At 35.5% G+C, this 27,087-nt stretch overlaps 1 pseudogene; it reads left to right on the top strand.

Moving 5' to 3' along the window:
* The window catches only part of LOC116810795 (transcription factor IIIA-like), a 191,295-nt pseudogene that overhangs the window by 31,704 nt on the left and 132,504 nt on the right, over positions 1-27,087 (top strand).

A 27,087-nucleotide genomic window follows, 5' to 3' on the forward strand; every position in this document is an offset into this window, starting at 1 on the left:
TTAGATTATTTAATTAATGCCAGAATCCTAGAAGGTAGATAAATTGGTCTCATTTGTTAGCTCCCTGATTCCTGGGAGGATAAAATGCGCATTTACTCTGAAAGGTCGTTGACTAAGGTCAACTAAATATAAGCCTATTGTCAAAGAGCACCAAACACACAAGAAAACAAATACCCACCAATAAGAACCAGCAGGAAACAGGTGTTTGCTTAAGAGCCCTAAGGATTACAGATACTGGAATTATCATATATAAAATATGAAATAAACACATGCAAAATGTTTAGATAACAATGTAAAATTGTAAAAAGGAACAATTAGCAAAAAAGTATGTAAAAAATCCAAAAATTTGAAAGAACCAAAATAAACTTTAAAAATGAGGCCGGGCACGGTGGCTCACGCCTGTAATCCCAGCACTTTGGAGGCCGAGGCGGGCGGATCATGAGGTCAGGATATCGAGACCATCCTGGCTAACACGTTGAAACCCCGTCTCTACTAAAAATACAAAAAAATTAGCCAGGCGCGGTAGCGGGCACCTGTACTCCCAGCTACTCGGGAGGCTGAGGCAGGAGAATGGCGTGAACCTGGGAGGCGGAGCTTGCAGTGAGACAAGATAGCGCCACTACAGTCCGGCCTGGGTGACAGAGCAAGACTCTGTCTCAAAAAAAAAAAAGAATGAAAAACATAATTTTTGAAATAATGATCAAAACTTTAATATATGGGTCGAAGTTTAGATTAGACTGAAGAGAGAACCAATGAACTAGAAAATATTATCTGAAGAAATTACTAACAATATGGCACAAGAAAGCAAGGAGATTAAAAAAAGTAAAGGCAAGATTAAGATGTTTTGAGAATGGAAGTCCTGAAATATGTCTAATTAGAGTCATATGAAGACAGAATAAATAAAATGATAGAAAAGAAACATTTCAAGAGATTACCACTGAATATTTTCTATTAACATTGAAAGATGAGGTAAAAATAACTTATGCTAATAACATTGTAGTGAAACACAGAGAAGAAAAAATAAAGATCTTAAAAGATGCCAGAGGGAAAAGACAAATCTCCTCAAAGAAGTATCAATTTGACTGACAGTTGTTTGCCAACAACAGTAATGGATGCTCTATATATTATAACAATACCTTCAGACTCCTAAGAGAAAATATGTATAAACCTAGTTTGGTGTACTTAACCAAATTAATTTTTATTCATTATTGCTTTAATTTCTTGGAGCTCAGTCTCAAAAGCCTGAATGAAACTTTTTCTACATTTTATGGCATGTTTTTATACTTTTGGTATTAATTTTTATAATTTATATTTTATTTCCTGTAGTTAATATATAATTTATAACTTTATTTTTGCCAAGTACAAATTTCCTCTTTTTGTCCAGTTTTACTTCTTCTTAGCCTGAATCTCTACTTGTATTCTATTTCCTACCATTATAAGGTTCTAATATATTTAATTTATTCTATACATTGTATTTATATATAGTTGGATTAAATGCTAATGGCAAGAAAGTGAATCACCGCTAACTTACATACTGTATTATTCTTTTCTTTTTTTTTTTTTTTTTTTTTTTTTTTTTTTGATAGGGTCTGGCAGCTCTGTAGCCCAGGCTGGAGTGCAGTGGTGCAAAGGAATATATTGGAAAGAAATTTGGCACAATCTCATAAGATTAATCATGCATATATGAAATGACCCAGCAATTCTATTTCAATATGTACCAACTCCTTGCCCCTAAACAACTCTAATACTTGTCCATCAGGAGAAAAAAAATCTATAACGTCACTACCAAGAATAAAAAATTGAGAGCTAAATGATGAGAACTCATGAACACAAAAAAGGGAACAACAGACACTGGGGCCTACTTAAGGGTGGAGAGTGGGAGGAGGGAGAGAAGTAGAACAAATAACTAATGAATACTAGACTTAGTACCTGGGAGACAAAATAATCTGTACAACAAACCTCCATGACATGGGTTTACCTATATAACAAACCTGCACATGTCCCCTGGAACCTAAGATAAAAGTTAAAGAAAGAATAAAATATTGGAATCAATTAAAAGCCCCATTTTCAGGAGAATACTATAAGCAGTGAAAAATGAATGAACAACTACATATACCAAATGTGGATGAAATGTGGAAATAATTGGGAGTGGATAAAGCAAGTCAAAGATGACAGTGTACACCATAATCCCATTTTAGAGAACTCAGAAACAAAGTTAGAAGTATGTGCTACCTGGAGTTACATATTTTATATGATAAGAATAATAACATGGCAAGTGGGTGATAAATTAAAATTCCAGAAAGTGGTTAATTGGTTGAGAGTAGGAAGAAGAGCAGATAGGAAGACACAGGTAGAAATTTAGGTGTCAGGAATGCCCTAGATCTTAATTTGGGTGTTTAGTTCAGGGAGGATATTTATTATTAAGCTTTATAAGTCACTTATGTGATATATGTAATATATATAAATACACATAATGTTTATGATGTGTCAATATTACCCAGTAACGTTGTTAAGAACTAAATGAAAAAGTCAATTTACAATTTTTGAGAATTTTATTTATAGACTCAAGCCTTACATTACATTTATTTTATTATGTAAAAGCTCCATGGGCATTTTGTCTTCATTCAAAAAGATTTAATTTTCTATTGATCGACCTCATTATGTTACCATCTCAGGCAGTACGTTATTTGTGAATGGGTAAGTGTTGAAACATTGGTATTTAGATAACGGTTTATTCTGCTTCTCTCAGCTTAATTGACTCTTGATTGTGTGTGCTGCAATGTATTGCCTAGAAATACAGATAGTTTTAAACGCTTTCAGGTTATTTTATGTATTTTTGGACAGGATATTTTTCTCACATAGATAATTGAAATCTTATTTTATATCACTAAACTTGATGAATACTGATTCAGCAGATCATTGTCTGAGAATACAAACAATATTTGGAATGTCGGGATTATGATTTAGCCTGTCCACGTGGCACAGTGGAATCTAATTACATTACATGCTTTGTGTTTAACTCTACTTAAATCATCCAGGAGACAGTAATGTCGTGAGACGTATACAAAATGTACCTCACCATTACTTTCTAACTGCAATTGCACAAAGTTTTTCTGAACATAAGAGAATAAAACAAAGTGCCCTGGCTCTAGGACTTTGGAAAGGAATGGGTTCAGAGTAAGTAACAGTTATGCAAGCTAAAGGTACCAATAATAGATGTACTAAAAAAAGGAAATGTCATCCAAGAGGGGAGGGCAATTCTAACTTTTTGGGGGGCTGGTGAGACAGTGAATGGAGGAACGTGAGAGCTGAGGTAGATTTGAAGTGGGTGTACAGTATCATTTGGGGGGAAAGAGAGGATAATAGCCTTTGAGGGCCAGGATATGGCTTAAGCAAAGGGCCAGAGAGTGTTGTAGACTCAGAGGTGATGAGGAGACTGCCGTTCTCAGCAAACAATAAAGCAAGGAGAGCACTTGTTTCAATTAAAGGCTTCTATATTGTTTCATTGCCTCTTTCCTCATCTCCACCCTCTCTCTCCTCCTTAACCTATGATTCTGCTCTTTTAAATTCACTTTTAGTCATTTCACTCCCCAGCTTAAAAACATTCACTGACATTCCCTTACATATGATGACATTTATTCTGAGGCTTGAACTCAAGGACCTCCTCAACATGATCATAATAGTTCTTGTGAATCATCATTCCTATTAATCTTCTGCTATAAAACTCTTTCATGAAAAAAATGAACTCATCCATTATCTTCCATCTTTGGTTTGTGTGCTGGTCTGCACTTGATTTTACATGTCCACCTCGACCACCATTGCATCACAACCTTTGCCATCTGTTTCAGGATTCCTATCAAGCCCTCCTTCCTCTAAAACTTTCCCCACATCCCTGAGGAACAATTTATTCTTCAAAATTCTCTACAGTACTGAAAGTACAACACTAAACTATTAACAATTTGAATAACAGAAATCAAAGAATTATGGACAGGGAAAAATAACAAATAAAAATAAAAGAGAAATCTTCATGACTGAAGAAAATACATTATCAGATAAAAAGTATCCAGGAGTTTCTGAGGAAAATGTATAAAAAAGTAATTGTTCCAGTATACATCATTCAGAAGTTTCTGAACTACATTGATGAAAAGAATATGCAAAGCTTTCTAGAGATACAAGTTGCTGACAAATGTGTACGAAATATCAGAAACCATGAATGCTTGAAGGCTGTGGAAGAAGGCTTTCAAATTCTAAGATAAAATAATTTTGAACCTAGACTTCTATATCCAGAAAATTCACAACCAGCTGCGGAATGTAAGCAAATAAATCATTCTCAGACATGCAAAATCAGAGAATCTTACATTCTGTGGAATATCTTATTGGCATCTTATGAAAATAGGATTTGGCAAGCCGAAGAATTAAACTAAGGGAGAAGAAGTCGTGGAACCTAGAGAACAGTCTTTAGGCTGGAATTTCAGTGTAGGGAAACCTCTGTGGAACACCTGTATAGCACATCTGGAAGGTAAACCATCCCACAGGAGGATTCTGGAGGGGGAAAGAGACAAGAGATATGTAATGGAAGAAAATAAAACCAAGAGACTCTTAAATACACACGCAGGCACGCACGCGCGCGCGCGCACACACACACACACATCACAAAACAATAAAGGCCATCCTATTAGGAATTAATTGCTTCCGTATACAGCAAAAATAAAAAAAATGGCATAAAACAATTTATGAACTGTAAGAAAACACGTTATTTTTCCTTCATGCAGGAAACTTCAATTTTCAAGTGCTCCAGAGACTGAGATTTTGGACCCAATGGAGAAGGAACATAATCCCAACACACTATTAGTGACAGAATGGAATCTTAGTAATAATGTAAATGCTCCCTTTTAAAAAAATTACAGATGTTAGAGCCAACCAATGCTAAAGCAATGATGACTCAACTGCAGAAGGGTATGTGGGTGTAAATACATTGATTATATAAATGGAATAGTGCAGCTGACAGTAATTAGGAGATAAAAAAGCAGGAAGGAAAGGTGCAGGAAAGGGTAGAGGAGCTTGTATCCCTTTTTTACAGTGTGACACATCAAGATATGATACTAGGCCAGGCGCGGTGGCTCATGCCTGTAATCCCAGCACTCTGGGAGGCTGAGGCAGGCAGATCACCTGAGGTCAGGAGTTCAAAACCAGCCTGACCAACATGGAGAAACGCTGTCTCTACTAAAAATACTAAATTAGCCTGGTGTGGTGGCACATGCCTGTAATTCCAGCTACTAGGGAGGCTGAGGCAGGAGAATCGCTTGAACCCAGGAGGCAGAGGTTGCAGTAAACAGAGATCATGCCATTGCACTCCAGCCTGGGCAACAAGAGCGAAACTCTGTCTCAAAAAACAAAAAACCAAACAACAAAAAAAAAGAAAAGAAAAAACATAATATTAAATGTTGAGAAAAAAATAGTTGTTTCATTACATGACTAAAAAATACAAAATTTAAAAATGAACATTTAAAATAATAAGTAGCAAGTATTTGAAGAAAGACAGCTGGAAGAAGGGAAAGTAAAAGGAAAAAAAAAGTCCTCATCTTTCCTATGGGAATATTAATGCATTTGTTTAAAGTTGGCATATTGTCTAAAGTTGACATATTAAGAAATAGAGGAATAAGCAGATTATCTTGAAATATAAAGATGAATACCAGAAGAAATTAAAACAGAAACATTTAAGAGTCCTCTGAGGAATAGGACTTTGGTATCAGATATAATTCCTTCTTATCCTAAGTTTTTTATTATTTGATATACTACTATATTAATGAATATTTATAAAACTATAGATTTTATAGCAGTATTATGTGATTTAAATATGCAGTTTTTGATTACAAAAACCCTTTTCATTCATTTTCTAAGCTAGCCTGTTTCCAAACATTGAGGACAAACTCAAAGTCAAAATATATGGCTGTTTCATTTATTATGGCAAATGTTACAGTCATGAAGACAAGTCACTGGATGCTAATTTGAGAGGTGATGTTCTCCACATTTAGAGGGTGGTGGATACCTTGAACAGAGAGGCAGTTCAAAGATTCTGATCAGCTTTGATAGCTTCCTGGGTTCCATTTTCATGATGAGTCTTTGTTATCATGCCAAAAATTCTCTTAACTATCAGATTGGTAGAAAAATCTATAGGCACACGTATATGCAACACACACACACACACACACACACACACACTAACTCATATAAATAAATTTTGATTAGCTATGTTATTGTTCTCCACTTATATGCATCTACTTGAAATTATATATTATATATGTTATATGTATTATATATATAATTTAAAATTTACTTACCTACAAATAATTTATTCCTGGAATCAGATGAACAGTAATTTAGTTTTTTAAATATCTGTAATCTTGAAATAAGGAGAGTTACCATGGAGTGATATATTCACTGAAACTATGTGAATGTCATTCGTGTGTAAACTAAAAGTTTCCACTGTTGACTTTATTAGATTTAATTTCCTAGTTAAATTGCCATTAGCTTTCAGTTACGTGTATGTGAAGTGTTTTACAGAAAATCTTTTATGTTCCCCAATTTCACTGTCAAACTGCTTTCTTCCCCTTCCTTCCTCAAAAACCCCAACTGCACTATTCACAATAGCAAAGTCATGGAATCAACTTAAATGCCCATCAATGGTAGACTAGATAAAGAAAATGTGGTACATATAACCACGGGATACTACACAGCCATAGAAAAGAAATAGATCATGTACTTTGGAGCAACATGGTTGGAGCTGGCAGTCAATATCCTAAGCCAACTAATTAAGGAAGAGAAAACCAAATTCCACATGTTCTCCCTTTTAAGTGGGAGCTAAACTTTGGGTGCACACGGGCCAGAGGAAGGGAACAACCGACACCAGGGCCTACTTGAGGGTGGAGGGTGGGAGGAGTGTGAGGATTGAAAAAATCTATTGCAGCGTATTGCATAAGCTCAGGAGTTTGAGACCAGCCTGGGCAACATGGCGAAAACCCATTTGTACAAAAAAAATTACAAAAATTAGCCGGACATGGTGGTGCACACCTGTGGTCCCAGCTACTCAGGAGGCTAAGTTGGGAGGATCACTTGAGCTCAGGAGGTGGAGGTTGCAGTGAGCCAAAATCATGCCACTGTACTCCAGCCTGGGTGAGAGAGCCAGACCTGTCTCAGAAAAGGAAAAAGAAAATAAAATACCTATTAGGTACTATGCTTATTATCTGGGTGAAAAAAATAATCTGTACATCAAACCCCTGTGACCTGCAATCTCCCCATGTAACAAACCTGCACATCTACCTCCGAACCTAAAATGAAAGTTAAGAAATTATGTTCTCAAACTCTCAATGGTATTTATGATATAGGGAACATAACAGAAAGGTGTGCAAAAGTTTATGTGCTTAAGAACTGGAACAATTGTCAGAAACAGTATATTTGGGAAAAGAAGCCAGTTTGGAGGAAAAGATGAGGTGTTCAGTTTCAGATCCATGGCATTTGAAGTGTTGGTGAGCTGTGTGAGTGAACACTTGGCTGGCAGAACAACTGACTTGTGTCACTGCTGGAAGTTCTCACCCCCAACTCTCACCTGGGTTGTGGTAATGTTGGATTCTGGGGTAACAAAGGCAAAACAGTTACTAATTTAGTTTTTGGGATTATAGGCTTGATGATGTCACCTTTCCTATATATCACCATCCTCTGCCTAGCTTCAACTGTTTAAGTCCACTTTTATACTTAAAAAAAAAAATCCCAGCTCCTTTGACTCACGTATCTTTGAATTTATTACCTACCTATTTTTATTGATGCCACTGACTTGCCTCTTCGTCCTTATCTCTTTTTCACTGATGATTTTAGCCTCCAGCTAATGGTATTCTCTCTCCATTCTATCTCCAGCTAATGGTATTCTCTCTCCATTCTATCTCCAGCTAATGGTATTCTCTCTCCATTCTATCTCCAGCTAATGGTATTCTCTCTCCATTCTGTCTCCAGCTAATGGTATTCTCCCTCCATTCTATCTCCAGCTAATGGTGTTCTCTCTCCATTCTATCTCTTCCCTGTTGTCTTCCCTCCCTACTTCCTTAGAGTCCATGATCCGTACGATAACCACTCAACTGAAACCATTTCAGCACTTTTGCCATCTTCCTTTATTGTCTCCACCTGTTCAGTTGTTGAAAACAATTATCCACTTTCATTTTGTCTTTACCTGAGTAGCTGGATATTGCTACAGACACTTACACAATAGGAACAGCTACTGTCCCGAAGTTATGCCTGCAGTTCCTAAATAGGTTATTGCACTGCTTGTCAATCATTTCCTAGCATACTCTTTCCCACTCTCATACAGGATTATGTCACATTTATTCTTCCCTCCTCAAACCTTCTCAAAAAGCTAAATAGCTAATTTGACACAGCTTTATAGATAAAACGGAATAAGTTACAAGACATGCTCAATTTCCCAGTAAATGTAATCACTTACCATATCTAGACTCATATTCTTGCCCTTCTCAGTTGTTCTTATAGTGAAATGGTTGTGTCAAAGGTTGACCATTATAACCGTTCTCCCCTCTTGCATCCCTCTTGCCTTTCTAAAGACTTAGCACTTTTAATTGTGAGCTTTTTCTCTTGAATTCTTCGCATGTCCCTGAATCAGATCATTCTTAACAGACAAATAAGCTGTAATAACTCTCTGTTGTAAAATGAAAACAAATAAGGGAAAAACCTTCCTTGACTTCACATCGTCTTTGTTATTTATCTATGGTTTAATTTTCCCTTCTTAAAATCTGGGTACAGTCTTCACTGCCTTGATTCACATTCCATTTTCAGCTCACCCCAGTTGATCTCCAGCCACGATCACTTTCCCAAGATTTTTAAATTAATGTCACAAGTTGCCTCCATGTTGTTAAATCCACTTTGCTTCTATCATCTTCCAGGACTTAGCTTAGTGTCATCCCCTCAGAGTCACCTTCACTGACAATTGTACCTAAAAGGAAACCTGCAACCCTAAGGCACATCAGATTTTTCTGTTGTCCTTATAGCACTATTAGCTGATATCATTTGATTAGTATTTGTCTTCCCACACCATCAGCTTCATAAAAACTGAATCCCAACTCTGAGAGTAGTGCCTGAAATATTGAAGTATTTCATTTAAATGTTAACAATAAGTTGTTGAATGAATTCATGAATGCCTAAATAATGTCAACATTTTTTATACTCCTCTAATATCAGCGAACACCAGAGTTGCCATCTTGTAATTTTGATTTGATGTCCTCCAGGTAATAATTCCAGTGCTGCATGGTATCTTCTGTGTGGCTCTTGAAATCCCTTATGCACCCATCTCCACTCCTCTCTGCCTCAGAAGGCTGGCCTGTATGCATGCAGCTACAAGTGTTCTAATTCCCCGCTTTCTGAAAAGATTTGGACAATTGTGAGTCCAGCAGGAGCTTGGAGGCAGACAGGAGAGTGGATTCAGAATTTTTATTACTCTAGATCCTTGTCTGTGGGGTTGCCTTGGGCTGGTTGCATTTCCTCAACTCAAGATTGCAATTGTTCTCATGGCAGCTTGCTCTACCCAACTGTCTCCTTTTGGCTTCCATGCGTGCCAGGAATTACTCCTACCTTGTTTTTTTTTTTTTTTTTTTTGTGTGTGTGTGTGTGTGTGTGTTAATTTGTTTGGCTTTTTAAGCCTAAGTGTGATAACAGCTTTTCTGTTACTAGGTCCACAGTACTGCCTTTTCCTCTGTGTTTTCTGTACATCTTATCCCTACATTTATAAATTGCCCCTTTAATGAACTAGCCTCCAACTGCCCTGTTTTGAATATACCATGTACTATTTGTGGAACACTGAAAAATGCAGGATAAAAACAAATTCTGCCAAGTACTCAAACAATTTATGTAATCTTCATCCACAACTTGTGCCATAGTCTAGGCAGAAATGATTTCAACTTATCTTTGGGGTGTCCGCGCCATTATTTCCCTATCACTAACAAGAGTCAACTCATTTGTTTATGCCTTATTGGAATGGAGATAAGGAGAGGGAGAAAAAGCACTGAGGTTTGTAAGTTGTAGCTGTGCTGCCCAGGAGTTAATATAATTTAAACCAGTTCTGGAGTCCAAGGGATGACTAGCATTACATCCTGTTATATTTTAAGTTATGGAGCTCTAACTCCACTTTGTAAATAATTCAGCAATTGTATGCACTTCCTAAAATACTGCTTTATTCGTCAATGATGAAAACTGTTCTACAGATCAACAAGATTCTGTATGTTGATGACATCATTGTTTAAACTGAGACTCCTATGAGGCTATGAAAAGAACGCCTCCTTCTGATATATGTTTCCAAAGTTGCCTCCTGTTTTACATAAGTGGTTTCATGCACACACACACACACACACACACACACACACACACACACACACAAATACGAGCAAAAATTTGAAACAGAATAATATAGCTATTGGCAATTAGAAGCTCAAAAGTTTTTGAAGCTTAATAAATTATTTTGATCTTTTAAAATTCTTTTTCATAAGCCAAGGTTCCATGTTAAAGGAAGTTAATTATTTCAAACAATAGAGCAGATGGAATGCTCAAGAAAAAAGTGAAAAGCATTGCTCATGTATTACTCACTCCTGATAAATATCTCTGTATATATACATAGGACGCACATAAATGCCAGACATATCACCAAGATTAAAGTGATGTCATCATTTCAACACTGTATTTTCTCACTTCTGTATTCCTTTAAGCAATATTTTAACAAACACAAAATATTCTTCACTATAAAACCAATAGCAAAGTATATTAATTCTAATAATTATATAGCTAACATCATTTAAATATTAATATCCTGATCTGTTTCCCTATTTTCAATTATTCCTTTCCTTGTCCACCTCTTGTGCTGTAGTATTCTTTGCCACATTTTATAGCAATTAGAGAACCTTTTTGTGAAATATCATAGTAGAACAATGTTTTAAACAATTTCCAGGGCTCATCATTTTTAGGGGGACTGAGTGGAGAGTGAGGAGTGGAGAAAGATGTTGAAAATGTGCTATTAACATTCAAGAAAATGTCTTGTTCTGGAAAATTATTTTTAGTTCTAGGAAAGAAAAAAGCAAAACAATAACAAAAATAATAAAAATAGAATTTGACTATTGTCAGAAAAAAAAGGTCGGGTATGTGTGAGATTAAAAGACATGTCGCTTTGAAATATGAGAGAAAAAAAGGAAAATAAATATTAAGAGTTCTGAAATATAATTATAATAATTTGAAAATCATTGCTCTAAACAAAGCTGGGTGGACAGAGAGCAATTTTAAATATATTTTACGCTAACTATAATAAAATAAAACTATATTTCTAGTTTGATTCATATGCCCAATAAACTAAGATATTAAAATTGCAAAGGGGGAGGAATCGCATGTAGCACTTTGCAATTTCCTATTTCTGGAACATATGTCCTAGACCCCCAACTCATACAATACAGGCTTTCTAATTCTCTCTTTAAATTAAACCTTTGGGATTACTCGAGCATGGCTGATACACTTAGATAATATCAGGCATTTAATACACACTATGTGCCTTTGATTTACCTGACAAGTGACAACAAGGCTGTATTGAGTTAAGAAAGCACTATCACTAAATGAATATTTGCAGGATCTGCCTGTGGTTATTGTCATACCAGAACAAAACTCTTGTTCAATATCCTGTTTGGGAAGCAGTCTCCACCAGATGCATCCAAAGCAGGGCAAAACCACCCATAATGCAGTTGGATGGACATGAAATTCTATACCCCTGAGGGAAAACACTTCATCCTGGCCCCAGGTGGTGGGCAACTAATACTTTGTGTTCCTAGGAGAATGGGTATCTTTAAAGAATATATTTTTAAGTGACTCTTTAGTAATATGGACTTTACCTTTCTAACACTGATTATTTTTCTGTGATTATAAGTCACCACAATGGGAAATATTAAATTGGTCAGAATGAGTTGCTTTTCCTTATTTTTCACACAAAAAAAGATTCTTTTATTTAAATGTGATGTGAAACACATAGAATTATCTTCCTATATTTTATTCATTTCTGATTTCCTATACATGTTCTCTGAAATAATTTGGTAAACTACGTAGTAGAAATAAAATGGATTTATATGTTAACCGAGAAGCTGGATATACAACTGAACAATGGCCAGGCAATATAAGTAAAAGAGAACACTAACCTACAACCCTGTAGCAACCAGCCCTGGAAACCAAGCAACAACTTCTGCGGCAACTAATTTCAGAAGTCAAACCACATTTATGTAGCAATCATACTTTGATGATTGACTTGGTCCAAGACTTCAGCTCACCTGTCCTGTCCCCTCTCTTACCTGCCCCTAACTCAGGATCAACCAGCGAGAGCCAAACATGCTTCCCAACTAATCACATAGGATGCCCCACTTCTGTAAGCCCACCACCACCCCCATTCAAACTGCCTCCAATTAGGGAAAACCTGAAGCCTTTCCTTTTTTCACTGTAAAGCTGTTGACAACCCTGACTGCCTTTGAGTATCTGCCAAATGTGAGCGACATTGGCTGGCTCCCTAGCTATAGCAAAGTGACATTGGCTGACTCCCTAGCAACATCAAGCTCTTAATAAACAGACTTTATTCATGCTAATTTAAGTGCTGTTTGTCTATTTCTACTACATGCTAATGTTCTTAAAGCCTATTCATAAAATTTTAAGATTTTAGATTATAATTGGTTTTAAGGTACATTTTAAACTGTTTCAAATGATTATTTCTGGGGCATGGATTAGATGTAATGGGTAACTTTCTTTTTTCTATGTATACACATACATATATATATATATATATATACTTATATACTTTTACTTTATATATATTTTAGTTGAGTATCACTGATTCCAAAATTATTTATAAACAATAAGAAATAATCTTGGCTTCAATTAGAGAGCTAAGCTTTATTTTATGTAAAGAACTAAGACAAATTACACTATCAAATGAATTATCACAAAGTCCATAGCAAGCATATAAACAACAGTTTTATAGGCACTGATAAGTGACTACTACTAATAAAATAAATTAAAATTTGTTTTAGAAAAGTAGTTCACCTAGCATATCTTCTATTGTACTGGTGAATTTGGGAAATTGAAGAGTTTGTTCAATTTCATTAAATTCATCTCTTCCTTTTCTTTCTTCTCTCCAGCTATATGGAGATATAACCACAGCTGCTGCTTCTTTGCCTACCTACGAAACCGGGCATGTCTGTTATCACACTTGTTTGGATTGGTGCCACCTGTTTTCTTCTCTGACGCTGTCTGCCAGAGAAGAAAGCATTACTAACAAGAGGCAAACTTGGGTGGCACTGGCAGGGTTCAGGGCAAGAAAGGCAGGACTGATGCTCTAAACAGAGAGGAGGAAATAAACACAAAATTCAATATGAACCTTATGGTTGTATATCCAAACTACAAGCAATGGCTTAGAACTGGGGAAATTATATGAATATGGATGGCAGGAATTGAAGGAGGGAGGGAACAAGCATATCACTAATGCAGAAAGGGGTGAAGAAAACACTGTAAATTCCTGAAGATATGGGAAATAAACAGGAATCAGATGGATTCTAAAAAAAACTATTTTTACTACATTTCCAAAACTGAAAAAATAATTAGAAGTTAAATTTACAACCACGGAATAAAATATTTAAAAGACTTTATAGAACAATGAACATGTGATTTCATTAAAATATTGACTTAAGAATATTGCTTAAATAGAAATATAAAATCCAATTACAGATAATTTTAGAAAAGCTATTCTTAGTGATAATTCTACAGTAATCCCTAAATTGTAATCTATGAATTTTGTTATGGGATGATTTAGACTTTTTTTATCTAGACTAACTAAGTGAATTATTATCACCTGATCTTTGAAAGGAGACAGGCATTAATTTGGAGCAATTTCCCTTGGTATCTTCTATTAGAGTGAATTTAATAAGCTTGCTCTCAATGTCAAAAGATCTTGGAGAACTGTCAACATATACTAGATAATTTTTTTTCTGAAGATTTATTTACGTTTTACTCGGTAAGTTCTAAGGTTGAGAAAATTTTTGTTATTTCAACGCAAAAGGCAACAATGGTGCCATGTTATAAAAAGAATACTTTGGCAATGATGAGTCTAAAAATCATTTATTTGTATGTGTTCGTTGATGAAAAGAGTCAAACTCTGTAAAATATTTTAGAGATTAATTCTGAGCCAAATATGAGTGACCATGGCCTGTGACACAGCCCTCAGGAGGTCCTGAGGACATGTGCCCGAGGTGGTCAGGGTATGGCTTGGTTTAATATATTTTAGGGAGGCATGAGACATCAATCAAATACATCTAAGAAATACATTGGTTTGGTTCAGAAAGATGGGACAACTCAAAGCTGGTGGGGGGGCTTCCAGGCTATAAGTAAATGTAAACATTTTCTGGTTGACAATTAGCTGAGTTTATCTGAAGACCTGGGATCAATAGAAAGGAAATGTTCAGGTTAAGATAAAGGACTGTGGAGGCCAAGTGTTATTGTGCAAAGGAAGCTCTCAGATAGCAGACTTCAGAGACAGCAGGTTGTAAAATGTTTCTTATCAGACCTAAAAGAGTGCCTGGCTCTTAGTCAATTATCCCTTGGATCTGGAAAGGAAGGAAGGAAAACAAGGGGAAAGAGGATTCTCTATAGAATGTGGATTTTTCCCACAAGGGACAGCTTTGCAGGGTTATTTCAAGATATGTCAGAGAAACATGTTTTGGGATAAAATATTGTGATTTTCTTCCTTGTTATGACAGAGTCAGATTGGAAAGTAAGTCACAATATCCACAGTTAAATAAAACCTTTCTGATGAGAATTTATGGTTTGTAGGGCATGACTCCCCAGACCCTTAGACAGGAATTGGGGCAAGATTATAAAAAAATCAGAGCTTAGTCCTCATGTTAATTTTTTTCACTTTTGGATTTGATCACTTGAACTTTATTTTATAGGTAACTATCAAGAGTACATATTCTTTATTTCCCATGATTACAGGCAGTAATAGATCACAATAAGGGGCAGCTACAATAATTTAATAGTTTTTAGCCAATAGTCATGCTCTATGATTCATATAAATTTGGATGTGATTACATTTCTTGCATATTTTTTAACTTCACAGTGTAGGCTCCATTATACAAACACCTCATTTATATTTAAAATGTTACTAAGATAATGTTAGCATTGGCTTTATATAAAAACAGACTTAAAGAGTTTAAGTATTTTTTATGAAAATATACAGCTAGTAGGTGGTAATGTCTAAATCAGAACCCAAGTCTTCTCATTTCAAACTGAGTGTAGTTTCTATTATGCTCTGTATGTCTCATCAGAAGGAGGCTTCTGTGTGCCTAGCTCCTAGCTCATTTTGGAGTAGACTATGGTACTTCACCAAATGCCTGAAGCTAGTTACAAGCAATCCTAGCATTTGAATAGCATTCATTACTAATTAATATGCTGTTAAGTACCTGTTAAGTACCAGGTGCTGTATTTGGTGACTTACAGATATTTTCTTTAATGCTTACAATAATTTTTAAATGTAGGAGATATTTATCTCTATTACATAAGAAAATTGAGATTCAGAGAGACTAAATAATTTGTCTAAACTCATATAGATGACAGAGCTAGGATTCATACCCATGTCTATTTAATTTTTGCTTGTTCTAGGATCTGCTCCTTTTGAGATAGAATACCTTCTAATTTTTATGTGACTATTGTTGAATCTTCTTTCTTGATTCTTTAAGGACCAATCAATTGGCTAGTTTACTTAAGGCCTGTTTTTTCTAAGCTGATGGTCATATATACGTATTGTCTGGAAGAGAAACAGAAGACACCTGGTAAGCATAAACACTATTGCAAGAGTGTTTAAAAAAATAGAGAGGATTGCCACAGGAAGAGAGTAATAATAGCTAAAGCATTCTGGAGGTGAGGCAGAGGCATACTTTAAAAAGTTGGAAGTTATTTAAAAAGTTATTACTCTATGATTTTTATATCAAAATCAGTCACATCTTAGCAATAAGCTACGGGGCTCTTGGTAGTAGTCTGAGTAGAAATCTACCTCCACTGCACTTCTAGCCACAAACTGCAGACTGCAAACCTCACTGGTCATTCTGTGAGTAGGGCACAGAAGAGGGAAGAAGGAAGTCACAATTCCAGCCTCTGTGCTCTGAGGACAAACTCGTGCCTTCTGATTACATGTTCAACATTTCAACTGGAGAAGCAGCTATTAAATATCTTCTCAAAGTGAACAAACTGCAGAATACTGTTTGCATGGGTTATAAAACAGACAGGAACTTGCACATAGAGGTATCTTGGTTTTGATGTGATGAAAAATACTCCCAGTAGGTGGTTCCCAGCTCAACTGTCATTTCTTTTCTGAAGGCATCCCATTCCAAAAATACTGTTTTAATCTTCCCATTTTTTTATATTTTCACATTATTTCATAAATTTGTTATAAAATTTACCAAACTCTATTTTGTGACTGATTTATGTGTCCCCCCTCTATCTTCAGCCATTAGACTATGTTCTGGTTAGCAGCAGCTCCACTGTATCTTGTTCAGTTTTATAACTTAAGTGCTTCCATGACTTCAGCCTTTGTGGGAGGCACTATTTTCAGGAACACTTGCTGAATTTCTGAATCCAGTTACAAGTAATCCTAGCATTTGCATAACATCCTGAGAAGTGGTTAATTGATATTATCCCTGAATCAAATGTAAAATCTGGTAAACTCTCCAACGTTGAAAAATGTCCATCTTTAGTTATAAAGAAAAGAAATCATTTGAATTCTAAAGAGATGGAGAGGAGGACAGCACCATCTCTAGCTTCCTTCTAAAGATCAGAAGACTGGGAGAGTATGTCAGCAAATTTAATATTTTCAACAGGAGAATATGTCAGCAAATTTAAGCAGGAGAAGCTTTATCTGATTGAAGTTCAGTGACCTGATTGAAAACTGTAAATTGCCCCAATTTCTTTATGGGCTCTTGTATCCTGGCTCATGTTAGGCCAAAACAACACAACATAGACTGTTGGAAAATTCTATTGCCATGATAACTGGCGATCCAAACTGACTATGGAAAAAATCTGGCCATGCATATTGGATCATACAAAAAGAACGTTACCAAGGAGACACCATGGCTACCACAGAGATAAGTGGCTCAGGTGAAAGGCAAGGTAGGGAAAAAGCCGGTCAGCCATCACCAAACAAAGAGTAATTCTGTTAACAGGTTTGCTGGTTGGGTGGTTGGTTGGTTTGGGTTTTGTTTTGTTTTGTTTTGTTTTGCCTGCTTTTTAGTGCAGGCACACAATGAAACTCTGTGTGGGAAACAATGGCTGTGCAGGACCGCCTTTTAATCAGTTACGCCATCTCTACTGCAGGTCTTGATTCTAAATATCATAAAAACCACAAGCTTTTTAAAACACTCTGGCTATACTACAAGGTACTAATTCAAGACATGTCGTAAGAATATTTGAGATTGGTACTGATACAGATTTAATAGAAATGCTACAAAAAGTTATCTGAGTAAGAAACCTGTCCTAGCAAAGCGTACACTCACTTTACTGGAATAAATTACTTCATTTTACTGCTGCTCATGTCAGTTTTTATGTGATCTAAATAAACTCATCAATGTTTTATTTAAAACCTGAGTCAATTAAGTTACTTCTTCAGTTTGATAATAGCTAATTTCTCTTCTTTTTTTTTTTTTTTTTTTTTTTTTTTTTGAGACAGAGTCTTGCTCTGTCATCTAGGCTGGAGTGCAGTGGTGTAATCTCGGCTCACTGCAAGCTCCGCCTCCCGGGTTCATGCTATTCTCCTGCCTCAGCCTCGCAAGTAGCTGGGACTACAGGCGCCTGCCACCACGCCCAGCTCATTTTTTGTATTTTTAGTAGAGACGGGGTTTCACTGTGTTAACCAGGGTGGTCTAGATCTCCTGACCTTGTGATCTGCCTCGGCCTCCCAAAGTGCTGGGATTACAGGCGTGAGCCACTGCACCTGGCCAATTTCTCTTTTTTTATATCACTTTTTTTCAGTGAAGCATAATGACCAGGCTCAAACTTAGTTTGTGATTTCTAATTTATCTTATATTCATGTTTCTAACTAGGAGAGAGAAGAGATTAGCAGGTCTTGAAGACTCATTTTAAAGTAGGAGTAGCAATTTATACATTATCAAAAGTCTGTGATGAGAGTCAAGTATAGTAACATGTTAGAGAGCATTGTAAATTTTGAAGTACTGTGTGAATATAAGTATTCATTCATCCCTTTGTTTTTTGTTCATTTTTTTCATTCACAAATATTATTGAGGGCCTTCTCTATGCCAAGTACAACACTAGGCACTTAGGGTACATTGAAAAAATAAGTTCTCAGATCTCATATGGCTTACAGTCTAGTATACAAAACAAAGATGCAACATACTTAATAGCTAAACTATATACTATCTTAGAATGTTGGAGGTTCTGTAGATAAACAAAAATAAAGGACAGTAAATAAGAATAGACCTTTCAGGGGTGAGCTGTTGAATTTAAGTTGTAAATCAAAATACAGATCATTGAGCAGATGAGTTTCTAGCTAAGACTTGCTGGAGGTGAAGGAGTTGATTATCCGGATATTTGGGAAAAGAAAACAACAGAAAGAGAAAAAAATAGTCTAAGTCCCTAGGGCAAGAGCACAACTAGCATGCTCTAAAAACGGTAAGGAGGCTGGTGTTGTTCAAGAAAAGAAAGCATGACAGGGATTAGGGAAACATGTCAGAAAGCATCAGGAGGGCCAGATTATATACTATCCTATGGCCAACCATGAGGACTTTGTTTTTTACTCTGAGTGGAATGTTTTGAGGAGAGTAGTGACATGATTATATTTAAGTTTTAAATGGTTCACTCTGGCCACGCTGTTAAAGCAGAATATAGAAATCAGGAGAGAAGTGAGAAAAACAAATAAGTGCATCACAATAGACATGGTAGTGGCTTATACCAGGGTGGAAGCTGTGAAGGTAGAAGTGGTTGCATTGTGGACAGATTTTTGAAATTTTATAAAAACCGTATTTCTTACAGAATGGATGTGACTGTTAAATAGAAGACTCAAAGTGGAATGCAATGGTTTTGGCTTGAGCAAGCGAAAGGGTAGAAATGTGAGTGACATGGAGTAAGACAAATTTCTGGAGGAGCAGGTTAGGGAGAGGGTGAGCAGATTAGGAGCTCATTTTGGAAATGTTGATTTGAAATCCCTATTAGAATAACAGATAAAGATGTTGATAAGCAATTGAACATATGAATCTGTAGTTTGGGAGAGAAGTCTGAGCTGGAAATGTTAATTCAGCAATTGTTGGTGCATTGATTATATTTAAAGCCATGAAATCTGATGTGAACAAAGAAGGTGACTGCAGATACAGAAGTACACAGGAACAATGAATGAGCATATGGATAGTCTGACATTAAGGGTTTGGGAAGAAATTGAGGCATGAACAAAGTAGATTAAGAAAGAGAGAAGTGTCTGTTCACATCCTTTGCCCACTTTTTGATGGGGTTGTTTTTTACTAGTAAATTTGTTTAAGTTCCTTGGAGATTCTGGATGTTAGACCTTTGACAGATGGATAGATTGCAAAACTTTTCTCCCATTCTGTAGGTTGCCTGTTCACTCTGATGATAGTTTCTTTTGCTGAGCAGAAGCTCTTTAGTTTAATTATATCTCATTTGTCAATTTTAGCTTTTGTTGCAATTGATTTTGGTGTTTTAGTCATGAAGTCTTTGCCCATGCCTATGTCCTGAATGGTATTGCCTAGGTTTTCTTTCAGGGTTTTTATGGTTTTAGGTTTTACATTTAAGCCTTTAACCCATCTTGAGTTAATTTTTGTTTAATGTGTAAGGAAGTTTCAGTTTTCTGCATGTGGCTAGCCAGTTTTCCCAGCACCATTTATTAAATAGGGAATCCTTTCCCCATTGCTTGTTTTTGTCAGGTTTGCTGAAGAGCAGATCGTTGTAGATGTGTGGCCTCTAATCTGTTCCATTGGTCTATATATCGGTTTTGGTACCAGTATCATGCTGTTTTGGTTACTGTAGCCTTGTGTAGTTTGAAGTCAGGTAGCATGATGCCTCCAGCTTTGTTCTTTTAGCTTAGGATTGTCTTGGCTACATTTGTGTAGGCAACAAATACATAAAAAAAAAGCTCATCATCACTGGTTATTAGAGAAATGCAAATCAAAACCATAATGAGATACCATCTCATACCAGTTAGAAGGGTGTTCATTAAAAATTCTGGAAACAACAGATGCTGGAGAGGATGTGGAGAAATAGGAACGTTTTTACACTGTTGGTGGGAGTGTAAATTAGTTCAACCATTGTGGAAGACAGTGTAGCGATTCCTCAAGGATCTAGAACAAGAAATATCATTTGACCCAGCAATCCCATCACTGGGTATATACCCAAAGGATTATAAATCATTCACTGTAAAGACACATGCACATGTATGTTTATTGCAGCACTATTTACAATAGCAAAGACTTGGAACCAACCCAAATGCCCATCAATGATAGACTGGATAAAGAAAATGTGGCACATATACAGCATGGAATGCTATGCAGCCATAAAAAAGAATGAATCTGTGTCCTTTGCAGGGACATGGATGAAGCTGGAAGCCATCATCCTCAGCAAACTAACACAGGAACAGAAAACAAAACACTGCATGTTCTCACTTACACATGGGAACTGAACAATGAGAACACATGGACTCAGGGAGGGGAACATCACACACGGTGGCCTCTCTGGGGGTGGGCAGAAAGGGAAGGGAGAGCATTAGGACAAATACCTAATGCATGCAGGGCTTAAAACCTGGAAGAGGGGTTGATAGGTGCAGCAAACCACTGTGGCACATGTATACCTATGTAACAAACCTGCACGCTCAGCACATGTATCCCAAAAATAAAAATTTAAAAAAGAACCTCATTACAAATACTGTGAAAACTTCAAAAAAGAAAGAAAGAAAGAAAGAAATATATTATCTTAGCTCAGATTGCTTTAATAAAATACTGTAGACTATGTGGCTTCAACAACAGCCATGTATTTTTTACAGTTCTGGAAGGTGGGAAGTCCAAGTTTAAGATGCACATTGATTTATTTTTAGGTGAGGTACCACGTCCTGGTTTGCTGAAGACCTTCTTCTGGATGTGTCCTCACAGGGTGGAGAGTAGGAGTTGTAGTCTTCCTTCTTCTAAGGACACTAATCCCATCATGGAGTCCCATCCTGGTGGCATTATCTATAACTAATTACCTCCCTAAGGCTCCATTTCCAAATACCATTACATTGGGGTTAGCGATTTAACATAGGAATTTGGGGAGGACACAAACATTTAGTCCATAACATATTAATATATATTAAGAAGGAAGAACTAATCATCAGTTTCAAACGCTTCTGATATGTCAATTAAAATGAGATCTTAGGATCGACCACTGGATTTATCAGTTTGAAGATCACTGGTGACCTTGGGAAAGTACTTTTAGTGGAGTGGTGAGGGTAAAATCTGGTGGGAGTGACTTCAAAGAGAATGGGAGAAAAGGAAGTGGAGACAGTAAATGAAAGATCTAAAAAAAAAAATTGAGCTTTTTTGTTCTTTTTTGGTTTTTGTTTTTGATTTTGGTAGGGAGAGGGTAAACTGCAGCATACTTTCTATGTCAACGGAAAAGATCCAGTAATGAGTAAACACTCATAAATGGGATTTCAAGGTGTGAATTGTTGGAAAGATGTTCTTAAGTAGGCGATCCAGGAGAGGAACCAGTGCAGAAGAGGAGAAACTGGATTTAGGAAAAAAAAAAAAAAAGCATGCATGATTTATCTCTGGTACTACATTTATAAGGCAGAGGGTGTGAAAAGTAATGCTGGAAGGTTGGAAGATATGTGATGGAAATATGCAAAAGTTCTTTTCTAATTGTTTCAATTTTCTCTGTAAGATATAATTAGCTCAGATTGAGGCTGGGGGAAAAAGTGTCTAGTTAAGAAAAAGAATGTCTATAATTGCATATAGTATAATCGTATGGAAGCATAAAGGGCCCATATAAGGTTCCTGGTCATGTATTAAAAGCAAAAGCAATCAACAGGTTGTGTGTTTTTCTGCAGCCACACTCAGCTGCAAGAGTGAAGGGATTAATACATTGGATATACTTGGCCAAACAAGTTTCATAAAGTCAGAGATGTTGCAAGGAAGCTGAGGATGTATGCAAGGAAATGTTTATGATGACTGACCTTAGAATTTAAGCTAGGTAAGGAAGTAAGAGAGACATCCAGACAGTAGAGGATAGTTAAAAGTTGTTAGGTTAAAAATTTAAGATTGTAGAAATTATAAGTATTAAACTGGTATAAAGAAACACCTGAGACTGGGTAATTTATAAAGAAAAGAGGTTTAATTGGCTCACAGTTCTGCAGGCTGTATAGGAAGCATGGCAGCATCAACTTCTGGGGAGGCCCCAGGAAGCTTTCAATCATGGCAGATGGCAAATGGGAAGTGAGGCACTTCACATGGCCAGAGCAGGAGATCAAATCACCTCTCACCAGGGCCCACCACCAGCATTGGGGATTACATTTCAACATGAGATTTGGGTGGGGACACAGATCTAAACCATATCAGATGCCCAGAACTCCTTCACTTCACTGTTCATGTCTTGCTTTCAGAGCAGGTGGGAGGAATCACTGTTAGTGAAATTAATATCAATCAATTTTCCACTCATACCTAGTTCTTATAAAGGTCAAAAGAAGGAAAAAAAAAAACCCAATAGCTTAATTCTGTGTTTTCCATAGTGCCACTGCACTCCAGCCTGGCAACAGAGCGAGACTCTGTCTCAAAAAAAAAGTACTGACATCTGGGAATTATCTGAGACATTGAAATATCTGGGGTGAGAGGAGTGGAAATGTGACACTAAGTTTCTGTATTTTTTTAAAGCTCCTCAGGTGGTACTAATGGAAAGCCAGGGTTGAAGACCAATAGCTTTTAAAAGAGGTTTATTTATCTAGTCATATTGAGCTGAGCTTCCTTTAGCAGAGATAATCAGTGGTTGACAAAGGCAAATTATACTCATCACTTCTCTGGTTTCATAACTTTGAAAAGTGTCATTAGTAACATACCTACACAAAAGATATTAGAAATGTTAACACACAAGGCAAATCAACAAGGAAATCAATGATTTTTGTTAGGTAGGAAAGCTGTTTTTTGTTAGATAGGGAAACTGTGATAGACCAAGTGAGCTTATGCTGAGAAAACATTATCTGTTTTATATAATCAATAATGACAACTCTCTTTCTAAGTAAAAATTGCTCCCTGGAGAATATAGCTTCTCTGTTAGTGTAAAATGGAATAGCAAATAATTACATGTAACTATAATCTCCCCTAAAAGGTCCTTCTGCATGTTTCATTATGGTTAATATTTGATTTTTGAGCCAATAATGAGTTCAGACTATAGAATTGTATTCCATTGAATGAATTTTGGATGTTCTATCTGAAATATTTATCTGTTTTTATATATATGTATATGTGTGTGTGTGTTTTTCTTTAGTAGTTTTTAAATTCCAGCCAATTTAACCTTGACTCTCATGCATGTTTGACTGTTTTATAATACTGATATTTAGTTGGTCAACTTTTCAAGCAACATTACGAAGGGAAATTATGTTTGCAATAAGAAAATTTCTTTTGTATTTTGGCTGAAGGTATTTAAAAAGCATTCATTTCATGCTTTTAATCAATGCCATTGTTGGGTGAAATACAGTTTCATCAAACTTGGCAGTTTCAGTTAAAAAAAAACCTCATCTAAAACAAAGAGATTTAGAACTGAGAGCAGGAGATAGGAGAATAATAAATACATCAATAAACCATAATATACTAGATTTTCCTCTCCTGTACCCTTAAATGTGACTGAGCACTTTACCTATCTTTTGCTTAATCCAAAACCCATCTGAAGTTTTCTCATTGGTCATAACAGTAGATAAGAAAGCATGCGGCCATGTGGACATTTCTATCTATAATTTTCTTCAATTACTTCTCTTTAAAAATTTCACATTCAAGGGGTACATGTGCTTGTTACATGGGTATTATAGGTGTAATGGTGAGGATTGGGCTTCTAGTGTACCCGTCACCCAAATATTGAACAATGTACCCAGTAGGTAATTTTTTTCAACCCTCACTTCCCTCCTTCCCTCAAAAGTTAGATATATTGGAGCACTAATTTACAAACAGTGAAATTTATTCTTTTTAGAATAAAATTATTTGCATTTTGACAAATGTACAAAGTCATATAGCCATCACTACAATAAAGGTGTAGAATATTACCCTAAAAAGTTAAAAATGTTCATACAAGTCAGTTATGGACATTTACATAATATCCATTACATCGGTTACATGATCCTAATAAAGTCCTCTCTTGTTCCTTTGTAGTTACTTCCCTCCTATCATCCCCAAGCCTTGGAAACCACTAATCTGATTTCTGTGGCTATATGTTTGCCTTTATTAGAATGTGATATTAAGGTAATTATAAGTAACAGTATTTTGTATGTAACCTCTTTTATTTAGCCTAATGCCTTTTAGGGCCATCTATGTCATTACATGTATCAGCAGTTTGCTGCTTTTTATTGCTCAGTGATATCATTGTCACAGTTTAGTTGCTCACTCACCAGTTGACTGATATTAGGGTTGTTTATAATTTTTGGTGTAAAGTATAAGGCTGCTGTGAATGTTTGCAGACAGATCTTTGTGTAGACATGTATTTTTATTTGTTGTGGGAAACGGCCTAGAACCAGTATTACTGGCATGTAGGTAAGTATACATTTTAATATTAAGAAACGGCCAAAGTGTTTTCTAAGGTTTCTGTGCCATTTTGCTTTTCTAGGAGCAATGTATGAGAGTTGCAATTGCTATACTCCTTATCAGCACTTGGTGTCATCTATTTGCATTTTGATTTTCACGTTCTAATAGGTGCAACATCTCTTTGTAGTTATATTTACATTGCCCTTATTACTAATAGTGTGTTTCTTTGCCGTCCATGTTTCCTCTTTGATGTAGTATGTGCTCAAATATTTTCTTGATTTTTAAAAATTGGGCCCTTTTTTCTTTAATTGAGCTGTCAGAATTCTGTGGATGTAAGTACTTTATATAAATAGGTCATTTGCATCAGATATGTCATTTTTCTCCCAGTCATTGACTTATCTTCTCAGCTTCTTAACAGTTACTTTAGAAAAAAAAAGATGTTTGGTATTTGATGAAATCAATTTATTCACTTTGTTTCATAGGTTATATTTTTATGGACTTACCCAGAGCCACAATGATTTTCTACTATGATTCCTACTAGGAGTTTTATAATTTTAGGTTTTACATTAAAATCCATGATAAAGTTTGAGTTAATTTTTATAAGTCATGAAGCATATGTTGAAGCTCATTTTTATTGCATATGGGCATCCAATTTTCCAGCATAATTTCTTGAAAAGATTACCTTTTCTCCATTGAATTACATGGTCGTCTTTGACAAAAATCAATTGGCCATATATTTGTTGGCCTATTTCTACACCCTTCTTATTTTACAGTGATTTGTATGTTTTTCCTTTAGGCAAGGATAGAATGCCCCTATGTTATAAACTTACACTAAGTCTTGAAATCAGGTTGTGTGATTTCTGGACCTTTCTTCTTTTATGAAATACCTTGGCTCTTCTTGGTCCTCTACTTTTTAATGTAAATTTAGAAATCAACTTGTTGATTTCTACCCAGAACACCCAGCTGAGATTTGGTAGAGATTGCATTGACTCTGTTGTTTAATTTGGAGAGCATTGATATCTTAAGATATTTCCCTCTAGTCAATTAACATGGTATATATCTCTATTTGTTTATATCTTCTCTGATTTTTCTCATTAAATTTTATAGTTCATAGTGTATACATTTTGCATATGAATTTTTCAGGTTTTACTAAATTTATCTTTACATGTTCTGATGTTCTGTTTTTGATGACATTGTTAATTACCCTATTTTCTATTTTAATTTCCAATTTTTCCACTGTTAATATGTAGAAATAAAGTTGACTATTTATATTGACCTTGTACTGTGGAAAGTTCCTAAATTCACTTTCTTCACAGAGTAATTCTAGTAATTTTTTCTTCTACTTTTTTTGGTGATTTGCTACATACACATCATGGGATCTGTGAACAAAAACATTTCTATTTCTTGTTTTCCAAGTTGTTTTAGTTTTTTTCTTTTCTTTATTATTGATTATAATCTTCAATATGATGTTTAGTAGCAGTGGTGAGAAAAGACATCCTTGACCTATTTCCACTATCAGAGGGAAAAATTAGTCTTTTACCATTAAGTATTATATCAGCTGCAGGTTTTTCATAGATGTCTTATGAGGTCTTATATTAATATTTGTAGAGTTTTTCTCATAAATAGATCTTGGATTTTGTCTAATGCCTTTATCTGTTAAAGTAAGTATATGGGTTTTGTCTTTAGTAAATAACATTAATTGATTTTCAAAAATTGAATCAACCTTGCGTTCTTGGGATAAAATGACTTGCTTATGATGCACAATATTTGAAATGTTGCTTTCTTTGATTTTCTATTAATTTGTTTAGTATTCATCTATCTATGTATATGAGGTATATTGTTGCATAGCTTTCTTCTTTCTTTCTTTTTTTTTTTTTTTTTTGTAACATCTTAGCCTAGCTGTGGTCTCAGGGTAATGCTGACTTTATAAAATGAGATGGAGAATGTTCAGTCCTCCTCTATTTTCTCCAAGAGTTTGGGTAGAATTAGTATTATTTATACCTTAAAATTTTGATAGCATTTTTCCATTAAAGATTTCTGAATGTAAATATTCCATTCTGGAAATTTTAAATCACAAAATGAATAAATTTAATAGTTTAAAACTTTTAAAGTTATCTATTTGTCCTTGAGTGAGTTTCAGTAGTTTATGTCTGTTAAGGAATTTATTTAATCTACATATTCAAATTATTACAAAAAAAGTTATTCATAATATTTCCTTTTTATCCTTTAGTGCCTGTCTAATCTGTTGTGGCATCCT

Source organism: Hylobates moloch, unplaced genomic scaffold, assembly GCF_009828535.3.
Source record: "Hylobates moloch isolate HMO894 unplaced genomic scaffold, HMol_V3 SCAFFOLD_1, whole genome shotgun sequence".
Taxonomy (NCBI): Eukaryota; Metazoa; Chordata; class Mammalia; order Primates; family Hylobatidae; genus Hylobates; species Hylobates moloch.